Source organism: Ascaphus truei, chromosome 1 (genome assembly GCF_040206685.1).
Source record: "Ascaphus truei isolate aAscTru1 chromosome 1, aAscTru1.hap1, whole genome shotgun sequence".
In the NCBI taxonomy this organism is placed as follows: domain Eukaryota; kingdom Metazoa; phylum Chordata; class Amphibia; order Anura; family Ascaphidae; genus Ascaphus; species Ascaphus truei.
The window spans coordinates 24,384,328-24,405,792 of record NC_134483.1 but is presented as its reverse complement, the minus strand read 5'-3'; positions in this window follow the sequence as shown (position 1 = coordinate 24,405,792).

Sequence of the window (21,465 nt, the reverse complement as noted above, 5' to 3'; positions counted from 1 at the left end):
ATAAGTCAAACAACTGACAACGGCACACTGGGAGAACAGATAACATATAGGTAGGGCCATACGTGGGATGTACAGGCGGATAAGGGATAAAGGAAAAGTAGGATGGGACAACGAAGGGAAGATGAGGTGAATGGTGGAAGGGGAACAAAGAAAACAAAAAAAGTGGGTCACAACGGGGGAGTATAGGGGGGCAACATTTCGGGACTTGTCCCTTCGTCAGGCCCGTTCCCCTCAGTCCCAAGGGGACAAGAGGGTACTTCCCTTGCCCCACAACCCACAACAACAGAACTGACCCCAAGTAAAAACAATAGAAGACCCTCCACAAATTCTAAGTAATATTTTAATTAAATACACATACAATCTCCCTAATCTAATTTGCAAAATAAATCCACAGTTTAACTTTTGTATAGATATATTCAGGGTCTAACAACATGCAAACAGCTACAATGTATTAGTGAACTAGCAACAACTGAGAACACCAGAGAACAGCAAAGAGAGGAGGCAAATCAGGAGTAATGCAAACCAGACAGTCCTTAGTTAATAGGACACACGAACCACGAGCCTGCTCCTCACTCTAGAGTGTTAAGAGCGTTTTCAGGGTACAAGGTTGGCGGAGTAATGCGCTTAGCAGTATCAGAGGGTATCACTCAATCTCCGTATACAACTTTTGGGGTATCCCATAACCCGGAACCCCGCTACATAGACGCATTCTGCAAAGACTTTCTCCGCCAAATCCACCCTGAAAATTACAGCCTAGAAATCTCCCGACCCCAGCATCCCCAGAGAGGAAATAAAATCACATCATTCTTTAATGTCACAAAATCAGTATACAGTTGCAGTAATACATTTTTGACATCTGGGTCCCAGAGCTGACACTCTAAGACCCTAACACACGGATCAGGGTTAACCAAGTGGGCCTGAACTTTATTATAAGCCCAGTTAACCCCTTCCCTGCCACAATGCGCAACCTTTGTTCCCTCACCCCCTCCATGGGCTCACCGCCCATGCGCGAACACCAACATGGTGGCACCCTATCTGATCGGGTCACTGCGTCGTACCTCCGATGTACCGAAGCACTCCCTACACACAGCAACCTCCCTATTCTCCCGGCTGCGGATATAAGGGTAAACCTGGGGGGACCTGGCTACATCATTAAAATAAAAGCCCCACTATCACCTGGTAGAGGCTCGCAGGGAGAGCGACTGATTCAGTCTCTCTTACTGCACGTCTCTTTCAGACAGGTGGAACCAGATAGGATTCGCACAGCGCGAGTCCAATTAAAACGAGGGACCTCCGCTGTGTCAATACAATGAGCTATTAGTCTGGTCGCTGGAATCTCGCGGCGTAGGACAGGATAAAGTGGCGAATTCTCAAGGCAAGCGGTAGAGAACAGGCAATTACATCTGTACCTTAACACAAAAACGTGCACACCTGAAATTCTTGGGATATATGATAAAATGGATATGAAACGTATATTTAAATGACTTACATTAGCATATATTCCAGGAAAAAAAAACATATTTCAGGGTCTGCATGGGGAGTAACACCACCATTTGGTAAGATACTAAACACAACTTAACATGGTGTAAAGCTTAAGCTAATGAGATATACAATGGCCATTGTTGTTGCACATTATTAAGTATATATTTTTTAACAATTTAAGTGCATGTTTATCATTTGTTAACGTTGGATGATTAAATAATACAATCTTCTTTAGATATTAGTAAATAATACCTTAAGAAAATGCATCTGAGACATTGTATGTTTGATTTATTTCTGAAATTTCAAAGTGAGGTCGCTCTGTAACATTTACAAATGTATTTCATTAATAGATAATTATTTCAAAACTAGCTGTGCCCGGCATAACATACGCCCATCTAGCACTTCTTATAGGTTATTAATTAAACATTACTCTCTCTTTTCACCCCTCCCGGTAATGTCTTTCTATCTTTTGTCCCTTCTTCCCCACCTTACTATCTCATCATCATGCCCAGATCCTCTTTGTAATCTCTCTTCCCCTCTCTTTGCGCTCCCTGCCTTGCTCTGTCTACTTCTGTCTGTGTACACTACACTCCCTCCTCTCCTACTCATCTCAGCTGTCTATCTTATTCCTCTTTCTACTGACATTGCTGTTTCTCCTCCCCTCTCTTTGAACTCTTTCCTTCCCCATGTGCACACCTCTCCATTCCCTCCTTCTGGTCATCCATCTTTCTTCTCCTCTCCTTGCTCTCTCTCTCAGCCTCTTTTTCTCTTTGCTATCTCCTCATATTTTTGCTGTCTTTGTCACTGCCTCTCCTCCCCCATGCTGTCTCTCCTCCCCATCTTCCTCTCCCCTCCAACATGCCCTGCTTCTCTTTGTACTCTCCTCCCCTCTCTTTACACTCCCTGCCTTACTGTAGTGTGTCTGCTCCTCTCTGTGTTTCACTCCCACCTCTCTTACTCATCTCAACTGTCTCCTCCTCTCCTATCTGTCTCTCTGTTTCCTCCTCCAACTCACATTGCTGTCTTTATTCTCCTATCTTTGCATTCTCTCCTGCACCATTTGCCCACTGCTCTCCATTTCCTCCATCTGTCTCCTCCTCTCCTTGCTGTCTCTCTGTCTCCTCTTCTCGTTGCTGTCTCCTCCCTTCCTTGCTGTCTCACGCTCTTCCTCCTCCCCTTCTTGTTCCTCTATTTGAGGAGGCATTCCGGTTGTTTCTTAGCAACCCTGCAACAGTTGTACCTTTGTACGGAAACATACCAAAGATTTTTATATATGGTATATAGATGTCTTTCTTTGGACCTTGTAGCCAGATCATCATCCCTGGTTAAATTATTATGCTTTAATCATCCTTTAAACTTTTTGATTATCTTGAACCATAGTTTAAACATTTAAAATGTTTATCCCAATCAATATAATTAATTATGTTAATAAAGGTATCAACTGTTTCCTTTTGGATTGGATAGTTACAGTAACTTAAAGGAAAAGCTCCATTTCTCTTTAAGTTCCTACAGTCATATTTATTTACTTATCGACAGCTGGTCTTTATGTGTACCTAAAAGTTACAGTTCTATCCAGAAAACAGGAATAAATCAGTTCCAATACACAATTTATGCCCCCAAATAGTTGAATCCAACTTAAAACCTTACACTCCAAGTAAAACAATATTCTATTACAGTATGTGTAAATGCTTTTTTTTTTTTGTTCCCCTATCTAATTGTCTTTTTTAAATAGATATTTCTTATGTGGCCCTAAATACGAATGAATCACACATATCTTTTCCATCCAGTAATTTTACAGGGCAGAGTTGGGATTTGGGAGGGATGAACATTGGATACAAACTTTCATCTACACTTTGTATTGGCTCCTACTACTCACCTGGTCTCAACATCCTTTCACCAGGCCACCTGAAGAACCGTACGGACTAAGGTTGTGTCTTGTCTGCTAATGCAAGAACTTTTACAAGTCAAACCTGGCACCATCCTCCTTCATCATAGCCCCTCTTCATGCCTTTATTTATACAGCTAAAACAAAAACAACATCTCCTTTATGCTCTACTCCACATTAGATTCCTCAGTCACTAAAGGTATTTCACCACTATAAGCCCATCACACTACTGTACTGTTATAAGAACTGTATTAGTGGCAAACCATACATATGTATTAATATGTTTTAATATCTCTAAAAGAGAACGTGAGTAACCTCTCTAGGTAAATTATAAACACTTTTTGATATATATATATATATATATATATATATATATATATATATATATATATATATATATAATTTTCACTATGTGTAGTACATTTCACCATCAGTCGTTTCATGCTACCAAATTGTAGCATCAAGAATGTTTAGTTCAGTTCAGTAAATATGAATTAATATCTGTATTGTATAACAAATGTTCTTCAACTCCCAAAGATGCAAAAGAATAAACAGCCATGGGAGATTGTATGACACAGCATAAATGCTAAAAATGTTTTCAGAAATGGGATGTCAAGCTCTGCCATCAGTGTCATAAAAAGTGACATAAATGCACAGAATTTAAACGTAATAATATGATATCTTAGAAGAACAACCCTATCTGTGATTACACATTGATGCATTTTGAAATGATTGAAATTGCTTAGAAATACAGATATAAAAGTTTACACTTCTGAGAAAATGAAATATATGAAACAATATGTTCATAAAAAATGGCAACAGGTAACAATATTAACAGTGGAATATTGTTCCCATTTATTGAAAAAATATATAATTCTATGGTAAAGAAGTTACTAATCATTCTACACTGTAATGAGGGACAGCCTGTGAATTGGATTCTTTTTTAGTTAAACATTTTGGATTTGCATTTGGCCATCATGTTATGAAATGCACAGTGGTTGATATGGATTCAATTGGGTTATAAATAATGTACATATTTCGAGGCACGTGAGATACAGTCAAAATGGCATTGCTTAGATTTCATTTTTGTAGAACTGAAGATGGACAGAACCCCTATGTAGCACTCTATTCCTATGTGAGATGGTGAATTAATTTAAAACATGATTTATTCAAAACTTCGTTAAAACAATGGGCAATAATTAAATATTACCAAGCGCTGTATAAACTCTAGGGGTAGGTATACTCCAGAGGAGTGGAGGTATATATATAGGTAGTAAAGTCCAGTGTTGGTGAATTCACTGGCCCTAGTAATCCTCATATGCAGTGATTATCTAGGGAATGGTTTGGTGAGGGAATGAAAGTAGTAACCCTATATGTAGTGCCACAGTAATTGAGTACTAGTTGGTGCACCAATATACAGAGACCTTATACTGTGCTGCTATGTTTTGCAGCCAGTTAATGTAATATTGGTTGTGTGTAACAATCCTAGGTAGTTATGCACCAAATCATGATCACTGATGCCAATTAGGATTAATTATGCGTGAGCGCGGAGAATAAAATTATATCGTGTAAACCTGGGATCTGAAGTATGCAGATCTGAAGTTAACACTAGTACTCAAGAGGTTAATTACTGATGAGAGTGGGGGCACTGCTGAGACTCCTATATGGTTAGATAAGGAATAACTGCTAAGTACTACACCTTATCCTAATTGGTGTTGTACTGCTCCATATAGGGTATGAAACTGGCACTCCAGAACTTTAGATGTTAATAGTAGCTGGATAGGACACTGTAATGTATATAATATCCCTTAACATAATATAGTGGTAGGATAGTAGCAGGATTGTAGTCCCTAGTATTATAGATAGTAAATAGTAATGAGCCAGATAGATTTTAATCATTCCCTCTGGTATTGGCTCTCAAGACCATCAGGTCTGTTTAGAGCCCGTAGCTGTGCAGCAGCCAAGCCACGCTGACTTTCCCTAGTTGAATGAAGCCAGCGTCTGTGAACGAGGGCTCTGCGTGTGCACGTGACTGCATGATACCGACGCGCGCGTTTCGCAAGTATGCTTTGTCAAGGCCAGTATGCGGGGGGTGTTCCATGAATTAGAAAGGTATTTATAGCGCTTGTTTTGAACTAATGTAACCCCTAGGGTCTGGCGCATGCGCACTGTGAGGCTGGTCTGTGTTAGTCAATTCCCAGAAGCCTTGAGCGAGGGTTGTGGCTGCCATCTTTGTATGGCTACGCATGTAATGTAGAGGAACTACAAGTCCCAGGATCCTTAGGGATGGGTGGGTAGAACACATGGGCTGTCCCAGCCAATGGAATGAGATGAGCCCTTGTGAAGCAGGATATCCTCTGCAGGGCTCAAGGTGACTTTGGCAGTCCTGCCGGAGACCAGCAAGGAGAAAGGTAGTGTCCAGGGAGCAGTCAACTTCATGGACTAGGCCAGATCTTGCCCCCTAGGCCCCAGTTAGGCCCTGAGACAGCTGTAGTGCAGTAATGTAGGGAAGGCCCCAGATTGGAACCCTTCTTCTTAGAACTACAGCTACACTACCGCGCCGGAGGACGGACATCCACGCGGTTACATCCGGCCTTGGACAAGTGCTGCATGTGGCAGCAGAGAAGTGGAACCCCCCGCCTGGAGATTACACCGCGGACTGCACCCTTGAAAAGGTGTGAGGGGAGTTGTGTTGGAGGCCCCGCTGCGTGGGACCTGATCCAGCATCCTCTTAGTATTATTCCCTGGTCAGGCCTGATACCAGGAAGGTACCAAAGTGCACCTACACATCACAGAGGGGGTAGTGCTACCTCAGACTTGGGTGGGATTGCTTGGCGGTCACTGGGGTTATAAGTGCCCAGACACCCTCAGTGCTTTGGGGGAACTACTCAGGGTGTGATATTATTGTACGTTATTGTGTTGTTGGAGTATACTGTGTGTAGTAAAGACGAGTTATATATATCTGGTGTGATATTGTTATTACTGCTTGTATTGGTTCCTATGAGGAGTCATCCCACCAATGCTGGGATCCCTCATAGGTGGAGGCGCTACACTAAGGGAAAGAGTTCACCCCAGGCTCCCAGAAGCGGAAGCTAAGGCTCCTGGTCCTGCTTTTGCACTTTGCACAGTGTTCACGATTTGCCGGACTGGGTGCAGCTGCTGCTGCAGCAGCAAAACTGGCAGTTGTACCAATGTGGCAAATCTACAAATCGAAAAGCACTATGGCGGTGGCTTCGCTGTCCTCAGCGGCTTGGGTGCACACTGCCACACTCGTTGCAGAGCATGAGTATAAGTTTTTAATCTATTGTTATTCATATTACTAAATATTAATATATTGCAATATAATTTATATAATGGACACAGAAACAAACTGGATGGTGGACACACACAGACATTGATCAGACATTGATCAGCCCTGTCAGTCACTGGTTAAACTAGAAGGTTTATTAAGTAAGTAATGTATGTGTCGGAACTATAGCACTATTACAGGAGCAGCAGCCCTAATCAACCCATCACATCCGACCCTGCGTACAACAAGGTGCTACCCCTACGCAAACTTGATTGACACCTATTTATGTATGCCTCCCACTATAATTTGCTGGTTTGGATTATGTTTGCAGATGCATTTTATATTTGCAGATTCGTCCAAATCAGTTGGGCGGATTACAAGTGATAAAAAAAAAAAAAAAACTGGCCTTTTTGATATTGATCCACCAGATTCCAGGGCTGGAAGGAACTGGCCAATCTATGGCTGTCTCTAATTGTTGCAACATTTTGGACCATATCAAGGAATTGATGCCATATTACTAAGGCACCTTCCAGTGTCAAAATACACCTTATTGACTCATTCTCTTGAATGTGCCAAAAGTCGTCCAGTGCTGGAAGGTGTCCTGTTGGATATCACTGCTTAGTAAATATGAGCCTTATGTCCTTATTCTATCAATTGTGTTAGATCCCCTCTGGTGCTGTTTAAATTAAATTAAATTCCTGATAATTCTTTATTAATTAGCAGAAATAAAACAAGATAAGCTTGATACTGGTTCTGCAGAAAAAAAAGGAGAAAATCAACACAGCAAAATTGTTTTTCACAAATAAGAAGGATGACGTTCTCGCAGAAATAATTTACAAAAAATATCAGAGATAAGAAGACAAGAAAAGTGTAAACAGAATGGCACAGAGTTGACAAATGCTTGAATTTGCGCTTCTATATTCTAAATATTTTAGGTGTTATAAAGGACCAGCTATTTAAATGAAACAGCAGTGCAAATACATTGCTTCTGCATTTGAAAGAAGTAATACGTTTTTTAGGAGGTAGAATAGACCTAAGAATGATAATGCTATAATGCAAAAAAAAAAAAAACACAAAGTTCAATGTCGAGATCCTGTCCTGCGCTCAGAAGATACAAAACGGAAAGATTGCAGAATGAATATTTTGTCTAGGGAAAAACATTACTGTCAAAAGCTTACAGCACAAGAGCAGCATTGATGTAGAACTTGACAGTGACATTTCCGCTGATAGCAGTAGTAGTCCAGATTACAAATTGTGATGATTTCGATTAATGCTACCACATTTTCTAAAAGTGCCGCTGAAAATGACAAGGATTTATCAGAACATCAAGCACGGAGCGGATTTCATATTTTCCACTCATACATGTAAGCTCATGTATGTGTTCATACATGCAAGTTCACATATGTAAAGACCTCTGCAAAATAATGATTTTCTCTGCAGACAATGCCAGTCACTAAGTTGGCCTAAAATATTGTTTAGGAATATTACACAAGTATTAAATGTTTATTATTTGAATCACTTTGTTGATTTTACATTAATACATGTTAAAAGATGTGAAATCATTAAATAAGATGTAACCCATCTACCCCCCACCCCCCGGTCGCAGATCGGACCCCTAGGGTGTACTGAGGGCTGATTACATATGTCTGGGTGGTGCATACCTGCTGGCAACAGGAGGGCCTGAGGCTCCCGTGATGGTATGGGGGACAACAGGGACAGGTTTTTGGGGTTCTTGCCCTCATTTCTCAGTGGTGATACAGCGCCTCCATCTCTGGAAAGCCCTATCAGGGTAGGGTGAAATCCTTCCAGAGAACCCACTGTGGGGCAAGAGATTTCAGTCTCAAACAGTTTTTGTAAAACAAGTAGCAGCAGCTCTCTTTATTGTACACAGCACACAGCAGCAGCAGTAAGGTACAGCAGATCTTCTCCCGTCAGACTGTACCCCTTCAGGATGGGCTGTCTGGGACTCTCTGTTCCCCTGCCACCACCCCAAGTCACAGGCACTCAGGGTGAGGCTAGCTCTTCCCTCACCCCCTAAGCAAGGTGAGGGGCATTGGTCCACCTCTAGCTAACTAGGCCCTACTGCTCAGGAACCTAGCTAACTAACTCTTGCTCTGACAGTCCAGTCAGGCACTCCACACTAACTGACTCAGAACTCACAGGAACTGCCACTAAATTGAGACAGCCCTGCCCATCATGATGTCAGCAGACCCCTCCCCTGTGTCTCTTGCCTTAGACACAGAGTCAGGTGGTCTACCTTCACCACTCAAGGCAGGGCTTGAGGTGGGGGAAACCCATGATAACTACTGGCAGCCTGCCCTTAGCAGGACTTACACCAGTAGGAGGAAAGACATATAGCCCAAATTCTTACCAGGGCTACACTCTCCCTCAGGTGAAATCCAATAGTCCCCACTTGGACCTAAATTTTGCAGCACCATCCTGCAGGTGAACAACCTGGAAAACAAACACAAATTTATTCTTAGTGCTCATACCTCAGAGAGTTACACCCAGATGGCGAACAAAAGACACACGCTGTAACTCCCAACATGGAGAACCTACTAATAATAATGACGCGGGTCAGGCTTCCTAACTTCCCGCCCATTGTGATCCGTAACTTTTACATAGTACGGCTGTACCGACCCATACTCCGGCTGATACACTACACTATGCATGTAGATGCTTCTCCCAATGCTCCAGGCCCGGATAACGTCACAGACCTTTTCTTCGTTATGATAACCCGCCCTACCGAACCTAGTTCGTAAGTACTCCATAACTGCTTCCCGGAGCCAGGTATCTCTCTGCTCCTCTATTTCCTGCATAATAGGCTTAGGCATATAGGGAAACTCATAGCCATGAGACTGTCTGTACCTGGCCACTATGGCTCTGTCTGCTCTGCTTTGTTTGATTTGTTTCCGGTTAACTGCCCTGCTTGGCAGTACCCAAAACTTCGGCTCCTCTTGGGCAGTATCATCATACAGAATGGCGGCACCCTTGGGAAGAATGTTCTTCTGCTCAATCTCCATGTATCTCTTTTCTAAATCATCGGATACCTCCTGGGGAGAAAAGGCACCTACAGTCCACCAATAGTCAACTATGTTATTTTTAATTAACAGGAACTGTGTACGGTCCATCCCATTGTGGTACCCTGTAAACAGAGGTGCCAACCACTTATCATGGTGCTCGTACCCTGACACTGCACTGGTACCTGTATCTGACTCCACTTGTAAGGACACACCTGACGTGGCCGCCTCAGTAGAGTGCGAGCCGCTGCGTCTACTTCTGGTATCATCGGTGTAAATTGTGGGGTTCATCTTGTGTACCACCTTATTCACAGGCCCTGCTTCTGCAGTAGTGTGGGACCCTCGGGCCCTACCTCTATGTACAAGAGAAAAAGCCACAGGATTAGGTACATGAATAACACAATCATAAGGTATCTCCCCATCAGACCCTTCATCACTTAGGTCCCAATCCCTCCAATCTGTAGAGTACTTGGGATTCTTAGTTAACTTATCCCCACTAGGGCCTGGTGTCTTAACTCGTGCCGGGGCAAGGGCGCTAGGGTTTGGGACTGGGGCATCGGCAATATCCGGTAAAGTGTCTATAAGCCGGGCAATGCTGCGACCAGTGGGCATGTTTTGACTTGCCCTCTCTGGCGCGCTTCGTGCTCCTCGAGAAACGCCTTGGGCCTTTAGTGCTGCAAGCGCCGCTGCCATAGCCACTCACCTCTCTGAGAACAATGCTCCCGGGCCTCTTTGCCAGCTGGACCCGGAAGTGATGTCATCACTGGTGCCCGCGGAATCTCCATCCGCTCCGTGGTCTCGCACCTGAAGTGTGTCGAGGACCGGAAGGGGTGGGGGTGGATCATCCGGTCCGCGGACAGGCAGGTAGGCCGCAAGCTTTTCTCTCTCGCCCTCTGCAGGTTCTGTCTTTGCCTGGCGGGAGTAAGGGGGTGGGGGTGTCTCCTTACCGCTCCGCTGCCGGGTGATGATTTTTGGTTCCTCCGGAGCCGTCTCGGATCCCGTCTCCGCCGCACTGGGAGTCGCCACCGTGGGGGGACTTCTATGCGGCTCAGGCCGCACCAGCACTCGCCATCGGGGGGTGTCCGGACTTGTCTGCTCCCTCTCTCTGGTAAGTGGACCGCCATCTTTATTACAGCTGGGGTGGTTCGCCGGTAGGCGCATCGCCACCGATGATTTGCCATCTCCTTCCTCCGAAGACGACTTTGCCGGTTCCTCCACTTGGGAGTCACCTGGATCTGTTGCCGCACCGCCAGTGGGTATTGGTACGAAATGGTCCCGCTCCGGTGCGGTCGTGCTCTTCTCCGCCGGGACATCTCTCGGTTCTTTGGTTAGCTGAGCCTCGGTTCCCACCTCAGTGGTGATACAGGGAACCAGGGCAGCCTTCTCCGATGCCTCCGCCACATCCGTTAGGTTTCCTGGCGAGGCACCCCACGGGGTCTTGCTCATAGGCCATGGCTCGACAGGTCATAGGTAGAACATGCCACATTGAGGGCATCGTGTTGTCGTGCTTGGGGCCGGTCCGGGTGTCCTGCAGTGTAAGCACAGGCACCGGAGATACTCTTGGCCATCAACCTCCACCACCAGGAAGCCTCCTGGAAACTGAAAGGATGTCATGTTTAATTCAGACATCTTTTTCGCGGGGGTTGAACAGTCCAGTTCGCTCTTAGCTCCTTGCTCTTAAATGGTTAGGCAAAACTGAAGTTCCTCGCTCTCACTTCCTGTCCCTCCTTTCTCTGGAGAGGACAACTCTGATTGGCTCTTACAGTGCCCCCGCCCTCTGGTGGAAACAAGAGGAGGGGCACTCTCTCGTTCAGCGTGACATGGCTTCTTCTGTCGGCCAGTCACAGCACAGGTGGGCGTATCTTTGGCTTTCGCGCCGCTCCGCTCCTTCTGCAGGGGATCTGGGTTTGGCGCCAAACCCCTGCACATCTCTCGCCACATTTCTCTTGCAGCTTGCTTGCACGCGGCACGTGCACGATCCAGGAGTCGCCATTTTGGGACGGCTGCTAGCTGCTGGGCCATAAATGACGCTGCTGTCGCCATCTTTAACTCCTTCATGCTCCGCAGAGCACATGTATTGGTGGCCGCCATCTTTAGTGAGCCCTCCAAATGTATACTGTCGCTATTCTCAGTGTCTAGTGTGTAACTCGTTCCTAGACACTGACTGTTCTCACTGATACTCTCTGATAATCTCTGCATCTTTTTACCCACTGATCTGATGTATGGCATACCCCAGGCTAGGCAGAAATCCTTCTTGGTACACCGCACTCGCTGACGGTTCCTGCAAGTACTCTGTGGTGTGTTTTATGTGGGTGCTGGCTAGTGTACCGGGCATCTCCCTAAGTACGGGCATCTCCTACTTTTGGCCACACATAGTGCAGACTCTGGGCCATGGACCCTGGACTAGTTAACAGGCTAACCCCCCCAGTTGCCATACACTATATGCCTCAAGGGACTAGAACAGCTATAGCCACACACCCTTCTTACAACACCCTCTTAAGGCACCCAGGGCGTACTGTGCGAGAGTCCATGCTCCCCTGACTACCCCTGATATGCATCTGTACCCTACTTTCTACAGCACTTGCATGGAAGATGTACCTAACACTTCCAGCTCTGCTTCGCTGTAAACCTGTCCTGTTTGATCTCAGCAGCTCGCCTACAAATGTAACCCACCTACCCCCCCCCCCGAGGTCGCAGATCGGACCCCTGAGGGCTGATTACATATGTCTGGGTGGAGCATACCTGCTGGCAATAGGAGGGCCTGAGTCTCCCACGATGGTATGGGGGACAACAGGGACAGGTTTCTGGGGTTCTTGCCTTCATTTCTCAGTGGTGATACAGCACCTCCATCTCTGGCAAGCCCTATCAGGGTAGGGTGAAATTCTTCCAGAGAACCCCCGGTGGGGCGAGAGATTTCAGTCTCAAACAGTCTTTGTAAAACAAGTAGCAGCAGATCTCTTTATTGTACATAGCACACAGCAGCAGAAGTAAGGTACAGCAGATCTTCTCCCGCCAGACTGTACCCCTTCAGGATGGGCTGTCTGGGACTCTCTATTCCCCTGCCACCACCCCAAATCACAGGCACTCAGGGTGAGGCTAGCTCTTTCCTCACCCCCTAAGCAGGGTGAGGGGCATTGGTCCACCTCTAGCTAACTAGGCTAGGCTCAGGAACCTTCCTAACTAACTCTTTCTCTGACTGTCCAGTCAGGCACTCCACACTAACTGACTCAGAACTCACAGGAACTTCCACTAAATTGAGACAGCCCTGCCCATCATGATGTCAGCAGACCCCTCCCCTGTGTCTCTTGCCTTAGACACAGAGTCAGGTGGTCTACCTTCACCACTCAAGGCAGGGCTTAAGGTGGGGGAAACCCGTGATAACTACTGGCAGCCTGCCCTTAGCAGGACTTAGACCAGTAGGAGGAAAGACATATTGCCCAAATTCTTACCAGGGCTACAAAGATTTTCAGATAACATACAAATGAATATCTTGCAAATGGTATTTCAAATTCGAATTAATATGATTTAATAAACATGCTTGTAGAAGATAAGATGTGTCTGCTAGAGTACTTATGTAATACATCAGCAAATTGTTTTACATATGATATTAGTGTTTTTATTAGTTACGGGGTGGTCAACTCCATCCATCATGCCACAACAGGTCAGGTTTTAGGGATATCCCTGCTTCAGCACTAGTGGCTCAGTCCATGACTGAACCACCTGTGCAGAAGCCGTCCTTAACACCTGACCTGTCAGTAGCTCTTGAGGACTGGAGTTTACCACCTCTGTATTAGTGTAAAGAGAATAAGGATAATGTAGGCACTCAGTGAAAAGATTCATCCCTAATAATACTTTTAAGCCAGTGCTCTTTACTAATAGAGGGACATCCTGCAGTTCCAGAGTGTAACTGGTAACAGGAGAAACAATAGTAAGGTCCTTTGAGTTTCTATATCACAGAAATGTATTAAGCCAAAATGATCCAATGCTTTGGTGGCATCTTGCAGCCTTTATCAAGTTTAGCGCTGTTGTACTGTATATAGCCTGGCCTTCGGCAGCTATGTATTCTTCTGGGCCTTTCCTCTGTCAGTCCTGTTAGAACAGGCAGTGGAAAGGTTAATTCCTTCAGATGGCCTGTTTTGCATTTCAGCTCTGAGTATGAAGCAATATTCAGGGGCAGGCCTAAGCAACATTTGAATGTGTTAATCCAAAGGGTGGATATGGGATGGAACACCCCCTGATGTGTGTGTGAGCCAATCGGTATCCAGCTTTGAGTTGTAATGATTCAAAGCTAGAGAGACTCCCTGAGGATATTCAAATTGAGACATATTCCCAAATTCAGTTAGTGATCAGTTACTCTAGAGAAAGAGCTGAGAGAGATCAGAAGCCAAGAAAAGGTCTCCCCCTCTTGCCCCACCTGGGCAAGGATGGGGGGAATTTAAGCTGCCTTGAGCAGAAAGGTAGAGATTACACCATGCTGTCTGCTGTCTGCACATCTATGCTGAATAAAGATCCACAGAATAGAAGCTGCTGTGTGTCCCTGTTCTTGTGTATGGAGAATGGAGTGTCAGTGGGGGTCTCTCCTCTGGAGGCCCCAGGGGATCCCTACTGGCTGGAGGCACTGTGCACCCTGAGAGAACAAGGTAACCTGTCCCACACCACACCTCCTGTCCCTGTCCTGGGCTCTCCCCACAACACCGCGGAGCACTCAGCCCTCCTATTTACCAGCAGTTCACAGCACCCAGACCACTCAGAGTGACCAGAAGGAGTGTACCCCCCAATCTCATGTCGGGTGGGGTACCATAGAAGGGTTACATGTATAAACAAAGTATTGGTTAAATGAGAGATAGTGAATGCAAATAATGAATGTTGAAAGAATAGCTCACAACAAAAGAGCATTACAAATGATTTTATATCAAGGTTTAATTTGACCTAAAGATAACTGGATTTCCGATTTGATTCTACTTTATTACCTCTCCATTGCTATTCTGCATAGCTAATGTGAAATTGCTGTTATTTAAGGAAGTTACTAAAAACTACATATTTCTTATTAATATTTTGAAGTAGAAAGTATAAACAAGTAACACACTGAAATATAAGAGAAATGCTTCAATACTCTATCATAAAAAATAATGAAAAATAACTTTGATGGCATACATAAAACATAACAAAATTAAACATTGAGTATTTAAAGAAAATTCTCAGTACGTACCTAAAGTGTTTTTTGGGGATTTGGTACAGTTGTATCCATAAAAATTCTCATTTTATTTTTGGGGGTTAAAAATGGTGCTTCTGCAATACCAAAGATTAGAGAGTTGGCACATTATTCGACAACTTTACAGATTTTAGCCTTTTTACAGTAGTTAGTGAAAAAGTTTGCTTCGATCCAAAATCTCCCAACAAGTTCTCTTATCGTTTAAAATGCAAGGGATATTACATGTTTGTTAAACTTTGCTTACTTTCTCTTTAGAAATTCATGCAAACATTTTTAAAAAAATATTTAAGAAAGTTGCAAGTCTGCTATTTAGCCACTAAAACATTGTAAGTTCTATGGGGCAGGAATTTATTTCCTATTGTCTGATCTTGTTTGTTGCACTAATTGTATTATAATTCAATGTACTGTATTCCCTCTCTTTTATAGCACTGAATACAGCTGCCAGGTTCTTCCTGATGTCCTGACCTGTAGTACCCATGTGCATCCACTGGGACTGATGCTGCTCTTGCTAGTTCTCTTAAACAACCTTCCAGACTCTGAAACCTGATACCCTGCACCTGTCTTCTGTCTCTCAGCATGCCTTTATAAACCTCCCCTTCCTATCTATCAGTACCTGTTTATACTGGTTCCTCCAGCACCTGCTTGGTTCCTCTTTTCACTGTTCCTTGCTGCTGTGCTGCTGTTGCTTTGTTTCTGCTTCCTTGTCCCAGTCCTGCTCCTTTGTCCCAGTCCTGCTCCTTTGTCCCAGTCCAGTTCCTGCCTAATCGCTGCAAACCTCTGCCTGTGACCAGACTACGCTACACTGCCACCTGCCTCTGACCTCCTGTGAACCGGACTATGATTATTGCCCCTTACCCTGAACACCTGCCTGTGACCCCGACGATCCTGGCCTGTTCCCTGATATTCATACAAAACAAGCAAAATAGAAAATCTTGAACAATTTTTGCCAATTTGGGCAACTTCGCCTGAACTTTTAGCTCCAAAAGGTAATAGCAAACTATGTTCAGATTTTGCAAACATTTGCTCGAACCTGCAGAGAAGCAAATCTCTACAAAATATACAAATTCTGAAGTGCCCTTTTTGAAACACTCAATAAATAGTAGTTACAGTACGACAAGGCTTCTTTTTATTTAAATAGGTGGATGCAACACAAGTCAGTTTGCATAAATAAAATATTTGACGTACAATTTAATCTTCACTTATCCTCACTGAGTGTAAAGCCATTAGCTGCTCCACTGTTCTGTCATCCATAAATCTACACTACATGTCACCTATATGTCCATCATCTATCTAATGTATATATCTCTCCATCTTTTTCTATCTGTCCATATAAGAGATTAAGCCTCAAAGATCTGTTCAAACCTTTTCAGATATTCTCCTAGTATAGATAGCGTGCTTATTTATTGTTATTCAAATGTAACATTTTATCAGCACGCACATGAAAATGCTGTACATGTTGATGCTCACATCTTTCTTTTATGGCTTCGCACTTTATTTTCTTTCAAAAGCAGAAGTGAAATGGAAAGTAAAGTAAAAGATGTTACTTTGCTGTTGGTCTATCAGCCGTTACAACCTATATTTCCTAGTGAATTATTCTGCATCCACAATGTAATGCATGTATTCTTCTCACTTCTGTCTTCTGGGAAAAATATTACTGTAACTAAATGGAGAATATCAGTAACATTGTTCTCAATCAATAATTGTCTTGGCATTAAATGCCTTTTTGCATTTTTCTTCAACGTGCTGTAGTTTCAAAATCTCTGAAAATTCTAGAATTTGTATAAGCAGACAATTTTTTTTATACTTGGAACCCTTTTAAACAAAATCAGCTTTGTTAGTGCCTTTCCCAATATTTTTTGATATATAATATGATGTCCCTACTCCCTTATCAATACAGAATTCGATTGCACAGAAGAAATTGTATTTATTGAGTGTACTGTAGGTACCTGCTATATAGAGTTTTCTTTGATGGGGTCAGCAGGCTTGAATCATGTTTTGATCAAAATATGCTACTAATTACTGCTTTGTTACACAGACTAAGAGTGCTGGAATTGCACTTCTGTTAAGCCTGCTAAACTAATAATTCCCAACAGAGGGTTCCCGAACAACTAGGGGTTTATGATGTGTCTCCAGGGGGCTTGCCATAAATAATATGTAATGGTGGATCCCAAGCACTCTATTTGGTTCCTGAGCACGTGACATTCACTTATTAAGGCCTCAAACTGCACCTTACCATGGATGGTATAGCTGTCAAGTACAGTAGGAGCTTCAGATGTCAGTCCCCACAATTCTTTGCATGCACTGTGAAGCCACACTTTGGAGGCTTCCACAGTAATTGACAGCTAATCCACTCCTAGAACAGCAAAAACACAAACCAAAAAGTGCACTAAATGTGTATACCACTTAAATAGTGAACTAATATCATTGAGGGGTGAATAGAATTAATTTATAGTGAGGTGCAAAGTAGGCTAATAAACATAAGTGAAAAACAATTTGAAAACCCAGAGCATTGAATAATTGGAATATAACCTCCCCTTTGGAAATATTGGAGAGTATATTGTAGCCCTTACCTTTTATATACAATACAATTACTAACATACTACACTGAGTGTTCTTTGCACTTTGTTTCCCCTCTATCTATACTACCGATGCAGTCTGCACACACTGAGGTGCAGTTTGGTGCCCTATTAAGCATGTGTTCAATCACAAGCCAAGGACACAGTACTGCTGGGATTTGTTAAACAATTTTGTTCACAATAGTCTGACTAGGCAATAACATTTACTAATTAGGGGTTCACTATATAGCAAAAGGTCAGGAATCAGTATGCTAATGGATCTTATATCAAAATAGTAATTTTCTATACTATTTGTTCTTACCTGGTATTGACCGATTTCCTCAAAAAATTGATTGTCAGATATAGTTAGGTAATTAACTCTTGTGGTTGGCTCCACCGGCTTGTCGATTACAGCTAGATCCCTGCCTATAAACTCACAAAACACACAATGCACATACTGTACACTCAACATCAGATATGAAATGAAGTGGAGGAAGGAAATGGTAACAAAGTGCAGGGCAAGGGGATATGAATTAACAAAAAGCTATGGTAAAAGGAGAAGATGGGTAAAACGACAAGCTAAACAATGAAGGAATGCATGGGGGTAAAGGAAAGCAGAAACAAGAAGAAAAATTGAGCAAGTGATGAATTAAGCAGGAACTTGTAGTCCAAAACAACAGAATTACAGAAGCTATATAAGATAATAGCATAGACTGAAAAAAAAAAAAAACTTTCAAGAAACCTGATTGAAAAAATGGGGGAACTTTAATAAATAGCTACAAGAGATAAGTATGATATCATAGGCATTACTGAAACATGGTGGGATGCAACTCACGACTGGGAAGTTAATTTAGAGGGATATTCCCTTCTTCGGAGAGAATGAGCAAATAAAAGAGGTGGTGTAGGATGTTTATATGCTGAACCGGATCTAAAACCTATTATAAAGGGAAGATGCGTATGAAAAGAATTATGAAAATGTAGATAGAAATTTGTAGTGGAGGTAAAAAAGTAAAAGGAAAATGTTTGTAGGGATATGCTACAAACCACAAAATATCTGTGAAATTAAGGAAGCCAAAAATAATTTTGCAAATGGACGAGGCATCACTAGGTCATGTTTGCATAATTTTTTGTACAAATAGTTTTATTGAGTTTTCAATAGGAGAGAGTGTACAGAAAAAAAGGGGGGGAGGGTGAGGGGAAACATAAAATGGTGAACCATCACAATGTTCACAAAATAAAGGCTTATAATTTCAAAACATAAAACAACATAGTTCAAATCTTCAACTACCAATCAACATCATTCAATAAGCGAAACACTTGTGCTGATGAATTGGAGTGGCTTTAACAGCAATCTCTAGTTGAGTATTCTGAAGGATTTATTTGGATGGCAAATCCAAATCTCTATCATAGGACTCCTTACATTTAGGCATTTATCCAAGACTCAGAAATCTTTAAAAAAAAAAGGAACTCATTCTATGGTACAGGAGGGCTGTCAGCCTCTCCATCTTCATAACCTACTTTATTCTCCTCTCAATCATACATTTTGAAGGAGTATTCTGATTCTTCCATTACACTGAGATCAAACATCTTGCTGCCGTTAGAATTTGAGAAATATTTTTTTATTATTGTGATCAATATCCTCGATTGGCTTGACTAGGACTATAATTAGGCACTGGAGAGGTTAATTCCTCATGAAGGTCTAGTTTGCTATTGCAGCCTTGGATACATTTATTTTATCCAAGCGCAGGCCTAGCAACAAACTGAGGGTGTAGCCTGGCGAAGGATACTGACTAGGTCACATGCCGTTGATGTGATGCCTGTCAGTATCAGACCTGCCCTGTTATGGGGCAGAGTTACAAGCCCAACCCCCAGGTGGACGACATATATCCTGTATCCCACTATGGAATTCAAGAGGAGCACCAGAAGGGAACCTAGATGGGCCTCAAGCCTTAAGGTAACCTTCCAGGGAATGAGGACTGCTGTGAGTTCTGGAATATGAAAAAGAAAAAATGTGAACAAGCGCTAAAGATTAAAACACCAATGTGACAAGTTACAAATAAAAAAGGCTGCCTAGTAATACTGTCAGTACTAATAGAAAATACTTGAAAAAAAGAAAAAAAACCTGGCGCCAAAAGTTCAATGGAAAATCCTGTACTCCTCAGGGGATCAGCACACTTGCTTGACAGGCCATGTATAGGAAAAAACACAAACAGACACAGATCATAGTGCAACTCTGAAGGGATAAAACAGTTCTACACTTCACATACAACATAGAGACTCCTAGTGACTATAAAAATACTATTTATTAAATAAAAAGAACTATGCCCTTAAAGGGCCCCTGAGGAAGTAGAGTAACGTCTACGAAACACGTAGGGCAGGTGACACAGTCACTTTGTGTTTGGTACTGGACTTTTTGGGACACTTGGTTCGAATTGGAGGCTCATTGCAGTTGTCAGCCCTTGGCATACAGGACGCACGTACTGTCCCTTTAAGGGCACGGGAACACTCGCGCGTGGGCGCGCAGAGACAGCCTGTGGAACCGGAGGAGGGAGTGAGGAGAGCGGCCTCACGTGGTGTAGAGCTGTGTGCCCCACAAGCGGGCCTCCGTCACTGCCACTGTTCCTGGTAACCCCTGAAGGGAGGGTCTGCACGAGAGTCGCGGCACAGCAGGAAAACATCTCTGCCAAGATATCATCAGCACCAAGAGGACTCTATGTTACATCGCGAGTTTATGCCTTGCTGCTTGTAAGTAGGGCTCTGATTTTTCCACCTTGGATGACCAGCGGTGTTCTAATTTGTCCTACCATTTTATGGCATAGTTCTTTTTATTTAATAAATAGTATTTTTATAGTCACTAGGAGTCTCTATGTTGTATGTGTAGTATAGAACTGTTTTAACCCTGCAGAGTTGCACTATGATCTGTCTGTTTGTGTTTTTTCCTATACATGGCCTGTCAAGCAAGTGTGCTGATCCACTGAGGAGTACAGGATTTTCCATTGAACTTTTGGCGCCAAGTTTTTTTCTTTTTCTTTTTTTCGAGTTCTGGAATACTGTATGCAATAAACATCCGTTGAACCATATAAGTGTGGGATTCACTGCCTTGGGATAAGAGAGGTGTCAGCGTGGATCATCCTACAGACCCAGGTTCCTCGCTGACTGGAGGCGCTGCCAACAGGGAATAAGCACCTTGAAAGCTGTCCTGATTCTCCCCACACCATCGCGGAGCAACTCAGAGCCCTCCTCTTGACTCAAAGGTATGCACATCACTAGGAAACATGCAGGTAACGATCCAATCTCACATATGGTTGGGGGTAAAGGTACTTCACCAGCAAGAAATTATTATACTGTACATAATGGGTGATTTTAATTATTCAGATATAGACTGGGGTAATGATATTAGCATTATAACGAAGTCTGAGAACATTTGGGAAACAGTGATCACATGGTCTCATTTGAATTAAATTATCAAAAACCATATTTTATGTGTTCAACATAGATAATAATAATAATAATAATAATAATAATAATAATAATAATAATAATAATAATAATAGCAGTGACTTCAACATCAGTAAATGATTGTAAGGTTAAACTGGAAAGATTAATTTATAAAAGTAATTTGTGACAAAGAACAGAGAAAAATAAGCGCTCAAATTCAAATGCAGTGCAATTTCCATAAAAAATAAAAGTTCAAGCAATATAAATAATTGTATAATAAAAAAGTGATATATAATAAATAATCATACAATACTACATACAGTAAATAATAATGTAAAGAAAAAGGAGTTGAAGTTTGGAAAATTATATATAACAGCAATTACACAGTGCAAAGTATCCTCCAATGTACTGCTGCGGCTCATTTTATTCTAAAACATCGCCGCTTTTTTACTGGCCTTTTTCTCGAATGCGACGCACTTCACCGGGAGCATGCCGCATTCATTTTGCGTTCTCAGCCACGGGTCATGCGCGGTTGACGCGCGGTTGATGCGTTTATTGAGAATGGTTCGGATTTAATAGGTTGC